Raw genomic sequence first — 11,327 nt, 5'->3', positions numbered from 1 at the left:
CATCCCCCATGGCGTCCTGGGGACCTTGGCTCATTTTGGCTGCCTTGGCTGTGCTTGGCGGTGGCCGGAGGGTCGAGGCTGCACAGAAGTGACAGGTGCCAGCCTCCTCACTGGCCACTCCAAGGAAGGGGCCTCGGGCCACTGAGGTCGGGGGGCTGGACCCAGCATGAGGGGCTTCTCATCAGGCCCACCCTGTTCATGCTGCTTGCCGTGGGTCCTGGGGATGGGACGTGTCGTGGGTTACAGCCATTCCAGGGTGACCACTGGACCCGCCGTGCATGGGGAAGAACGCCAAGGGGGGGCCACACCATTTCCAGGGAGGAACCTAAGGTCCGGGCTGGGCCAGGCTCACCACTCTCCAAATTGGAATGGAGTTCAGGGGCCTCCTGGGGGCCACCCCATGTCTAAGGTGTCCTTTTGTGGCCTCCAGCTTGTCCCCCAGCCCTTTCCCAACCGTCCCAGACACAGGGATGCTTATCACACAGCTGTCCCCTGCCTCCTGGGCTAGCAACTGCCTGGCTGGCCTCAGCCCTGCCCTCCCCACCTCTGGGCCCCGACCATGGTGCTCTAATGCACACCCCGACCCTGGGGTCTGTAGGCTGAGGCCCTGCTCTCTGGCCGGCGGACGCAGAGGTGAGCACTCTGGGCTGCCTTGAGGTGGGACACCAGTTCCTCCAGCTGTCCTGACCCCACCCCAGGCTCTGAAGGCTACTGGGAGGAGGGCACTGGGGACGCCGCCCTGGGAGCCTCCATGTGTCCCTGGACTGAGTTTCCCTTTGCAAATGCATTTCAGAGACCAGCATATCCAGTGACGAGAAACCCGGCAGGCTCAGCCCTTCGCCCACCCGAGGGGATGAGGCCACCTCGTGCAGAAGCCACGAGGCGGGGCGGGGGCCTGTGGGGACTTCGGGGGGTTTCCACCACTCTCTGTCCTTCCCTCACAGGTGCTGCCTCATTCCCTACACGGGGAAACCGGCTGGGAGGGACTGCCTGTCCAGCCACACAGTGGACACGGGGGCGGCTCTGACCCAGGACCTCTTTCTGGGGCGTCTTCACTCTATGACCTGGCCGAGGGCTTCGGGGGTCTATGGCTGCAGGGGTCAAGGGCCCAGACCCCCGCTTCGGATAGGCGCTTGGTCAAGCCACAGGTGAGTCTGTGTCCTGTCAGCCTGGGAGCCCCACGTGGCAGCAGCCCCACTGCACCCCAGGGCCCCTGGAAGCAGAGGTAGAGAGGTCACCTGAGGTGGCAGAGCTGGGCTCTGGCCCAGATTCAGCCTCCTCCTCTGCCCAGGGGAGGGGGGCGGGGGGTCCCTGGGGTTCCCAGGTCTGCAGGTCCACAGACAAACATGGGCAACTCTAGTCTGCTCGGCCCAGGGGGAGGCGCCAAGTGACAGCAGGTTCAAGACCAAACGTTGAGCGGGTGTCCCCTCTGCATGGCTCAAGGCTGCAGCCATCTGGGGAAACCAAGTCTCAGCAAAGCTTGAGGACGGCCCTCAGGCTATGTCAGTCCCGGAAGGTTCCCTGACCTCCCACCCTGGAAGGGCAGTGAGGGGGGGCCCAGGCCACCCGCCGTGGGTTCTGGCTCAGCCTGGGCAAGGGGAAGTCCTGGGCCTGCTGTCCCCAAAGCCCACCTTTCACGACGAGCCTCCCCTGTGCCTGGAAGTGAGCCCGCAGGCCTTTCCTCTGGAAAGCTGCGCACGAGCCCCACTCCCTCACTCGGGGTACTCCCGGCTTCTGGATGTTCTGCCTGGTGGGTTGGAAGTGGGGCACTTCCCTTCTGGAGCTTCTCTGGGCACCGCCTCCACCTCGGCCATCGGGAGGCATCAGGCTGGCCACGCCATGGTCACTGCAGTGTGTGTGGGAGGTTCTGGCCACTCATCAGTCAGGGCAGGGGAGGGCACCCAGGGTTGGGGGGTCAGTCAGGGCAGGGGAGGGCACCCAGGGTTGGGGGGTCTGTCAGGGTGGGGGGAGGGCACCCAGGGTTACGGGGTCAGTCAGGGCGGGGGAGGGCACCCAGGGTTGGGGGGTCAGTCAGGGCCGGGGGAGGGCACCCAGGGTTGGGGGGTCAGTCAGGGCGGGGGGAGGGCACCCAGGGTTACGGGGTCAGTCAGGGCGGGGGAGGGCACCCAGGGTTGGGGGGTCAGGGCGGGGGGAGGGCACCCAGGGTTACGGGGTCAGTCAGGGCCGGGGGAGGGCACCCAGGGTTGGGGAGGTCAGTCAGGGCTGGGGGGAGGCACCGAAGGTACAGGGGGCAGGGCAGGGGAAAACAGGTGGGGAGGGGAGTGGCCCAAGGGGAGCCTGGACTCCTGTGGCCAGAGTGAGGACAGGAGAGGAGGTGGAGGTGGAGGGGTCCGGGGCCAAAGGGCCTGTGCTGGGGAGGGCCTGGACCTGGGCTGGGGGGTCCCCAGGATAGGGTGGGCCATGCCATCCAAGGGGAATCCGGGAGCTGCCGGCATCTCACGGCCAACACCGCCCTCTGCTGGCCATGGGGGGCATCCCGTCTGGGCTGCGCTCCCCTGGCCAGGGATGGGGTCCCATCATGTGAGGGGCACCCCCTGCCCACCAGCCTCTGCCAGGCAGCCTGGCACAGGGGTCGGGGACATTGGGGGCGGCCTCCACAGCATAGGACCTGCCTCCGCCCTGTGGGTCCGATTTGGGCGTTTGACTCAGTATACCTTCCCAGAGGCTGAATCGAATTCCCTTCGCACCGTCCTGGGGGAGTCTGGCTGGGACCTGGAGGGAGGAGGGGAGCAGCGGGGCCTGGCTCTCGGGTAGTGGTCCCAGGAGCAGAGTGGGCAGAGTCCCAGCAGGGACTGCCTCAAGGCTGGGTCCCCTGGGACTGTGTGAGGGGCCAGGCTGCCCCTCAGGGCTTGGCCAGCAGGTCCAGTGGCATCGGGCTGGTGTTGGGGCTCCAGGGGCGGGGAGAGGAGTCACTTACAGAGCAGTGGATATCGGGAATCACTGTCACCACCAGCAGCCCCAACACCCACCCCCAGTGGAGTCCCCCAAGGCCACAGCCCATCCTGGAGGTGGGCGGAGCCTCCCATTCACGCCGAGTCTGGAGCTCCTCACAGAATGGATCAAAGAACAGAATACCAGCAACAGTGGTGAACCAAGGGCGGGACAGCAGGCTGCCTGCCACCCGCTGCCTGTCCCCCAAGCCTGGGACACGGAGGCCGGGCACCAGCTAGCCCCAGGATCCTCTAGGTGACGGAACATTTGCCCACTGCTGCTCCAGCCGTGGCGGGGTGAGGGCTGGGCCTGCCTGGCCCTTTAAGAAGGCAGCTGTGGCCAGGCATGGTGGCTCATGCCTGTGATCTCAGCACTTTGGGAGGCCAAGGCAGGTGGGTCACAAGGTCAGGAGTTTGAGACCAGCCTGGCCAACATGGAGAAACCCCGTTTCTACTAAAAATACAGAAATTAGCTGGGTGTGGTGGTGCGTGCGTATAATCCCAGCTACTCTGGAAGCTGAGGCAGGAGAACTGCTTGAACCTGGGAGGTGGAGGTTGCAGTGAGCTAAGACCACGCCACTGCACTCCAGCCTGGGGGACAGAGTGAAACTCCGTCTCAAGAAAAAAAAAAAAGAGGGCAGCTCTGCCCATCCCAAATGCCACCTCCCCCAGGAACTCGGGGGGATCTCCGGTGCCCAGCCCTGGAGGCCGTCTGTGTGCACAGTGTTATGTGCACTGGGGGCTGAGTCCTGCTCTGGGACTGAGTGGCTGGAGCTTCCCTGCTGACCTCGCTGGGCTGACCCCGCCCCTCACTACCCCGGCCCTGGCGGGCAACGTGGCACAGATGGACTTGCTCCTGACCCAGCTGCCGGCCCCCCAGACAGTGCCCCCCATTGTATGCAATGTGGCCCGAAACATGGGTGCCTGCATACCCTCCAGCCTGGCTACCGCCGGCTCCCAATGGCCCAGGATCTGCGGGACAAGTGGCTCCAGAACTGGGACGCCTGCCACCACCACCTTTGAACCGCCGGCACCCAAGTCAGCAGCTGGCAGTGGAGGTGTTGACATTGGCACACACAGAGGGACTCCATGCAGATGCAGAGTCGGTGGGTGCGCAGCTGCAGGACACGCACAGCCGGAAGCTGGAGCTGGAGCACGAGGTGATGGCGCCGGCCACCAAGACCCGCCTGCTGCTGGCCCAGAAGCCACAGCTGCATTCCTCCCAGGACGCCACGCCCTGTCCTTCTCCATCACCACCGGTGGCCTGCAGTGTCAGGAGTGCTGACAGCACCCTGACCTCGGGCACAGAGAGGACCACTGAGTCCCAAAATCTCGCCCCTTAGCCTCAGGAGCCGGCTTTGCCCCAGGGGACCCCTGGCTTCCAAGCGGTTGTGTCTCTCTGGGACCGTCCCTCCTCCAGCCCCGAGTCCAGGCACATTCAGCCTTGAGCTCCCATGGCTGAACCAGAAGGCACATCCCCAAAGGCGACCTTTGCTGGGACGGTTGCTCCCGAGCTGGGGACCCATGCCAGTGCTGCTGGTGTGGACGGGCAGTGTGGGCCGGGAGCCACTGGCATTGCTCCTCCCGCAGGCAGCCCTGGTCTCAAGGATCTGCCCCCACCCAGGGCCCTTTCCTCCGGACGCCCCATGCCTTCCGAATCCAGCACAACCCATCCATGGGGCAGCCCCCACGGGGTGAGGCAGTTACCCAGCCTGGCCCCAGTGCTGGCTCTGGAGAACGCTGTCACCTCTCAGGGCCTGGGGCTTCCCTGTGAACACACTGTTAGGTTTGTGGACATGCGCGAAATATGTGGGTGGGGGCAGCTGGTCCAGGGGCCTCAGGGGGCCCCCTTCTGCACCCCCAACCTAAGGCCAGTCCCTCGCACCCCCCTTTCCTCCCCATGCCTTCCCATCCCCAGGACCCTTCTCTGCACCCCCTCAGTGGTTCAAGAACTTCCACTCCTATGCAAACCGCTCTGCCCTGAGCCCAGGGCCCGAGGTCCTCCCTGGCCAGGAATGAATGAAGTCAGACAGTGCAGGGACAGGGAGGCAAACCCGCGGTGAGCAGCGGTGATGACCTCGAATCCTGGGACGTGGAAACTGTCATTGGGCGTGGGAGCAGCCCAGGGAAGCCCCTGGAGGAAAGCACCCCACTTCCAACCCACCAAGAAGAACATCAGAAAACCCAAAAGAACCCAAGGGAGGGCGTGGGGCTCGTGTGCCACTTTCCAGGGGAAAGGCCTGAGGGCAAACAGGTGGGGCCTGGCCCTGCACACCCAGCCAGGAATCAGGCTGCACACTCTGCTCCTCCTGAGTGCGCTGGCGCTGACTGAGGCCTGCAGCCACTGGGCCTCCTGGGACCCTCAGCAGAGACCTCTGGTGCTCAGGACGCCTCCTCCCCCAGGAAGCCGAATGCATCCGGAGCTCCCGCCTCCGGAGTAGCTGGGATTACAGGCACGCGCCACCACGCCCGGCTAAGCTTTGTATGTTTAGTGGAGAAGGAGTTCCCTGTCGGCCAGGTTAGTCTTGAACTCCTGACCTCAGGTGTTCCGCCTGCCTCAGCCTCCTGAAGCGCTGGGATGACAGGCAAGAGAATCGCTTGAACCCAGGTGGAGGCTGCAGTGAGTCGAGATGGTGGCACTGCACTCCAGCCAGGGGAACAGAGGGAGACTCGATCAATCATCAATCAATCAATCAATCAATGTGCAGATATGCCATTTCTTGTAAGATCACGCCCTGAGACTCTGGGTGGATGGCCCCTGACCGTCACCCACGGCTGGACCCCGGGCAGGACACAGAAGGCAGGAGCCTGAGGTTCGGGGACAGCAGAGACAGCAGGAGCTGCTGCCCAGGTCACAGCAGAGTGCAGGGAGGGCTGGGGGGCGCAGGTTCGGCTAAGCCTGGGGTCCTGAGCGGCCCCAGCCCAGCCCCTACCCAGACCTGCAGCCTCCCAGCCTGGGCAGCGCTCCTGGGCGCTGCTAACAGGCAGGCCCGCCCGGGACAGGCTCAGAGCTGCCTACTGAAGCGGGCACTGGGGCCCAGCCTGTGGCGGGGAGAGGGTGCAGCACTGTCCCCAACCCCAGGCTGAACCTGCACGAGGAGACCTGAAGGCGGGGCTGGCCAGACAGGGTGGAGGCTGCAGCCTGGAGGAGCTCTGCGCGCGCCCACAGCCACAGCACGCGGCGCGGGCCCCACTCCACCGCCTTCCCGGAGACGTGGGCCCGCCCCGCCCCGCCCCGCCCTCCCCTCCCCGGGCAGCCCCGCCCCGCCCCGCCCCGCCCCGCCCCGCCCCGGGCTGTGGTCGCACCTTACCCGCTGGGCGTGCTCCGCAAAACTGCCTCCTCCAGCTCAGCCGGAGGCCCCGGACCTAGAGGCCACCAGTGCAGCTGTCTGCCGGGGACGGGCGGGCGAGCACCACCCGGAAGTGCCCAACACCCACACAGCCCACCTGCGGAGCTGCCCGGGGCGGGGCTGGGCGGGGCTGCCGGGGGAGAGGAGGGGCGGGGCGGTGCTGCCTGGGGCGGGGTGCTGCCCGGGGCGGGGCGGACGAGGAGGGGCGGGGCTCCCCGTGGAGGGGCGGGGCTGCCCGTGGCGGGGTGGGGCGGTGCTGCCCGGGGTGGGGCGGGCGAGGAGGGGCGGGGCTCCCCGTGGCGGGGCGGGGCTGCCCGTGGCGGGGTGGGGCAGGGCTGGGCGGGGCGGGCGAGGAGGGGCGGGGCTCCCCGTGGAGGGGCGGGGCTACCCGTGGCGGTGTGGGGCGGTGCTGCCAGGGGCGGGGCGGTGCTGCCAGGGGCGGGGCGGGCGAGGAGGGGCGGGGCTCCCCGTGGCGGGGCGGGGCTCCCCGTGGCGGGGCGGGGCTGCCCGTGGCGGGGTGGGGCTGCCCGTGGCGGGGTGGGGCAGTGCTGCCCGGGGCGGGGCGGGCGAGGAGAGGCGGTGCTGCTCGGGGGCGGGGCGGGCGAGGAGGGGCGGGACTCCCCGTGGCGGGGCGGGGTTGCCCAGGGCGGGGGGCTGCCCGGGGCGGGGCGGGCGAGGAGGGGCGGGGCTCCCCGTGGCGGGGCGGGGCTGCCCGGGGCGAGGCGGGGCTGCCCGTGGCGGGGCGGGGCTGCCCGTGGCGGGCGGGGCTGCCCGTTGCGGTGTGGGGCGGTGCTGCCCGGGGCGGGGCGGGCGAGGAGGGGCAGGGCTGCCCGGGGAGGGGCGGGCGAGGAGGGGCGGGGCTCCCCGTGGCGGGGCGGGGCTGCCCGGGGCGGGGCGGGGCTGCCCGTGGCGGTGCGGGGCGGTGCTGCCCGGGGCGGGGCGGGCGAGGAGGGGCAGGGCTGCCCGGGGCGGGGCGGGCGAGGAGGGGCAGGGCTCCCCGTGGCGGGGCGGGGCTGCCCGGGGCGAGGCGGGGCTGCCCGTGGCGGGGCGTGGCTGCCCGTGGCGGGGCGGGGCTGCCCGTGGCGGTGCGGGGCGGTGCTGCCCGGGGCGGGGCGGGCGAGGAGGGGCAGGGCTCCCCGTGGCGGGGCGGGGCTGCCCGCGGGGGGCGGTTGCCCGGGGCGGGGCGGGCGAGGAGGGGCGGGGCTCCCCGTGGCGGGGCGCGGCTGCCCGTGGCGGTGTGGGGCGGGGCTGCCCGTGGCGGTGTGGGGCGGGGCTGCCCGGGGCGGGGCGGGCGAGGAGGGGCTGCCCGGGGCGGGGCGGGGCTGCCGTGGCGGTGTGGGCGGTGCTGCCCGGGGCGGGGCGGGCGAGGAGGGGCGGGGCTCCCCGTGGCGGGGCGGGGCTGCCCGGGGAGGGGCGGGGCTGCCCGTGGCGGTGTGGGCGGTGCTGCCCGGGGCGGGGCGGGCGAGGAGGGGCAGGGCTGCCCGGGGCGGGGCGGGCGAGGAGGGGCGGGGCTCCCCGTGGCGGGGCGGGGCTGCCCGTGGCGGGGCGGGGCTGCCCGTGGCGGTGTGGGCGGTGCTGCCCGGGGCGGGGCGGGCGAGGAGGGGCGGGGCTCCCCGTGGCGGGGCGGGGCTGCCCGGGGAGGGGAGGGGTCAGCCCCAGGCGCCGCGAGACCGCATTTCCTCGCGTAGCCGGCAGAGGGCAGGCGACCATCGTCTAGGACAGGGCCGCAAACCGGGGCCGGAAGAAGGCCATGGCGGGGGTCTGGGGGGCGGCGCCGCTACCCCTCGGTCCTGTAGCTGCCTGGGTGCCAGTGAGTGGCTGGCACTGCGCTGACGCCGTCCTGCATTTTCTGTCCCTCGTCTCCCAAATAAAGAGCACGTTCGCTTTGCGCACGAGGGGTGTATCTGTCTGGGCTGGAGTCTGGGTCCTCTGTGCAGCGGGTCTACCCATGGACTCGTGCCAACCGTGGGAGACGGGATTGGGGTCAGAGCCCGGCAGCAGGAGCCCCTGTGCCTCAGAGGGCAGGACAAGCCCGGGCGAGGGCTGGGGGGGGGCTCCACCACACAGCCCAGCGTGTCCACGGACGGCATGTCCAGCCCACAGTCCGGCCATCTCGCTCCCCTCCCCGCGCCTCTCCCCGTGCCCCACCAGGGCCAGCTCCTCCATCCTTTCGCCAGGGTCCTGGGGCCTTGGGACATCCTTTGAGGCCACTGCATCTCCCCACCTTCTCCCCCTGCACCTGCAGGACCCCAGCCTCAACTCGCATACCCTTCTAGACGGGGCGCTCGCTCCGCCCAAAGCTCCTCCCACTGCTGGTGCACCAGCTGGGGTGAGTCTCCAGGTGGGCCCCACTGTCCCCAACATCCGAGCCCAGGACCCCCAGACTCAGCTGGGCAGATCTGCAGGGGTCCCTCCTGCACCCCCCCGCCCCCGGGCTGTGGCCCCCCCAGGGAGCATGTCGGTGGCGGTGCCGTCTCCAAGATCCAGGCCCACAGGGCTCTGGTCCCAGCCTGGAGGGGTGAGGGAGGTAACGGGTACAAGCCCCTCCACCCCAAACACCCACTTGGACAAAACCTGGGCAGCTCTGTGAGCTGGGTGGGGTCAGCAGGTGGAAGTTGCTGCTGGGGGTGCTGAGAGGAGAGTGGGGCTAAGACCTGTCTCCCCCACCTGCTGACACCTCCTGCAGAGGCCACTGCTGGAGAGGAAAAATACCTCCCAAGTGCCCTGCCGTTCTCGGTGGGGAGGGGACGGTGCTGACTGCAGGCATGGCCACCTGGTGGGCAGAGCCTGCAAGGAGAGAAATCTGGGTGAAGCTGTGAGCAGTCAGGGAGGGCTTCCTGGAGGAGGGGGGGGACGTGACTTCCACAGCATAGGCCAAGGCACAGGGTCTGGGAACAGGGCTGGAGGTGTCGGGGCTGGGTCCCTCGCCTCATCTGGAGCTCACTGAGGCCTCGCCCCTCAGGTCCCGGACACTCTCACCCTGGTGCCTGCCCAGGCAGCCCCTCTCCCTTGGCCCTGAGTCCTGTGGGAGGAAGAGGTGCATGTGGCAGGGCATGTCGGTGAGGGCACCCCTGGTGGGTGGATAGACTCAGGCAGTCCCTCCCTGCTTTCTGGTTTGGGGGGAGCTGTAGGCAGTGGCCAGGGCCTGGCCCATGCCAGTGACCCCTGGAGAGATGGTGCTGATCCCCATTTTGCAGATAGGACGCTGAGGCCCGGGAACACCTGGGCCCTGCCAGTGATTCACCCTGAAGCCTTGGCACAGCTGGGTCTTCCTGGCCTTTCTCCTGCGGCCCCGTGACCGCCGGGGAGCAGGCAGCCGCTCTGAAGTGGGAGGGCAGACCCTGGCCCTGCAAGGTGGGCCCAAAAGCTTCCAGGCCCTTCTCTCCAGCACAGCCTGTTCCAGAGAAAACATCCCGTCACCACGGCGACGACTGGGGCCCGGCTCTTATTCTTTGGGGTGCCATTACATTTCGCCCTGGGTCCTGTTGCCACTGGGTCCTGGCAGCCAGGAGCAGAGGAGAGGACCCAGCGTAAAGCCTCACCCGGGGGCAGCGGGCAACTCCTGTCCTGTGCACGAAGCTCCTCAAAGGCACCAGACGGGGCCTGGGGCAGTGACCAGCCAGGCAACAATGAGGAACGACCTGGAGCCAGTTAGATGCTGGTCCCTGGCACGGTGGGGTGGGGGGTGGCCTGGAGCTGGGCAGACACTGGTGAACTCAAAGACTCCTGAGGTGTCTTCACTCCCCGCTCCCTTGGACACCATGGCCAGGGAGGGGTGGGGTGTGGGTGGGCGTCGGTCTGCTGCAGGAGGGTTGGCCTGGCACTGCCCCATCCTGCGTCCGGGGCTATGGGCGGAACCCCGTGCCAGCCTCTGTGGGTGTGGGTGTGGGTGTGGGTGAGGTTCCCGCTGTGCCCGCTCCAGCCCCACCGGGAGCTGCCGGCTGTCATCCCCTCCGGATCGGCGGCTTCTCACGTGGACTCTCAGGAAGTGGCCATTCAGAGGCTTGGGAGATAATGGTCCCTCGGCGCCGGCCGACACTCAGGCTTCATTATCGCCCGTGCCCAGGCAGCGTTCCAGCCCTCAGGTCCTCATCAGGCTGAGGGCCCCCTCATCCCCTCCGGGAGGGGCTGGCGGAGAGAGAGCCAAGGGCGGGGGCACAGAGGAGGGGGTCTACAGGGAGTGCCAGGCAGCACCGAGCCAGCCACTGTTGTGAGCACGAGGTGGGTTTCAATGCCGTCAGGCCTCACACACACTTCACGGCTGGGGAAACGGAGCCCGGAGGCCCTGAACCCGCTGCGCTCCCATGCCAGGGCGGGGCGGATGCAGGGGAGGCTGATAGCTGCGGTGACGCAGGTGACGCCCCGGCTGAAGAGGGGCCGACACCCCCACCCTGTTTCCTGAGCCCCCACTCCGCCATGTGCAGACCAACCACCAGTCTAGTAGAATCCTGAACCCCATGGACCGAGTCCCCGCTGTTTGCTGGGTGCCCCCCAAACGCCTTACTTTAGAAAGATCGGCTACTCCTCTTGGGAGCATCCAGGAGCCCCCGTCTGCACCGCAGGTAGCTGAACTCTGGGGGGGTGAAGTTGGGGGTCTTGCCAAGGCCCCTTCCCCAGGGCCTGGCACCCCCGCCTGCCCCTCACTGGCACAGGCGCCCCTCAGCACGGGGAGGGGCAGCCCTCCTGGCCCCGCCTGGGTCACTGCTGGGTGTCCGTGGGGGCCGGCCCCAGGGCGCCCAGCAGTAGCGCTCCCCTGTCGCCACGGTGATGCAGTGGCTGTGTGTGGCCAGGGCTATTTCTGTCCAGGAGACACGCTGTCCTGCCCCACTGAGTCACCCTCCACGCTCCCCGCCCACCCCGCTCACGCCTGGCCTGCAGCTTCTGTGCCACAGAGGTTCGGGCATCCGTCCCACCAGCTGCCTGCCCAGGCGGACCCTCCCCAGGCCGGTCCCCTAGGGCCACCAAACCCCGGGGACCCGAAGGCAGTGTTCCGGGCTGTTCACCTACCCCTTGGCCTCCCTCCACC

Source organism: Callithrix jacchus, chromosome 12 (genome assembly GCF_049354715.1).
Source record: "Callithrix jacchus isolate 240 chromosome 12, calJac240_pri, whole genome shotgun sequence".
Taxonomy (NCBI): domain Eukaryota; kingdom Metazoa; phylum Chordata; class Mammalia; order Primates; family Cebidae; genus Callithrix; species Callithrix jacchus.
The sequence above is the reverse complement of the archived record's forward strand: the minus strand, read 5'-3'. Positions refer to the sequence as shown.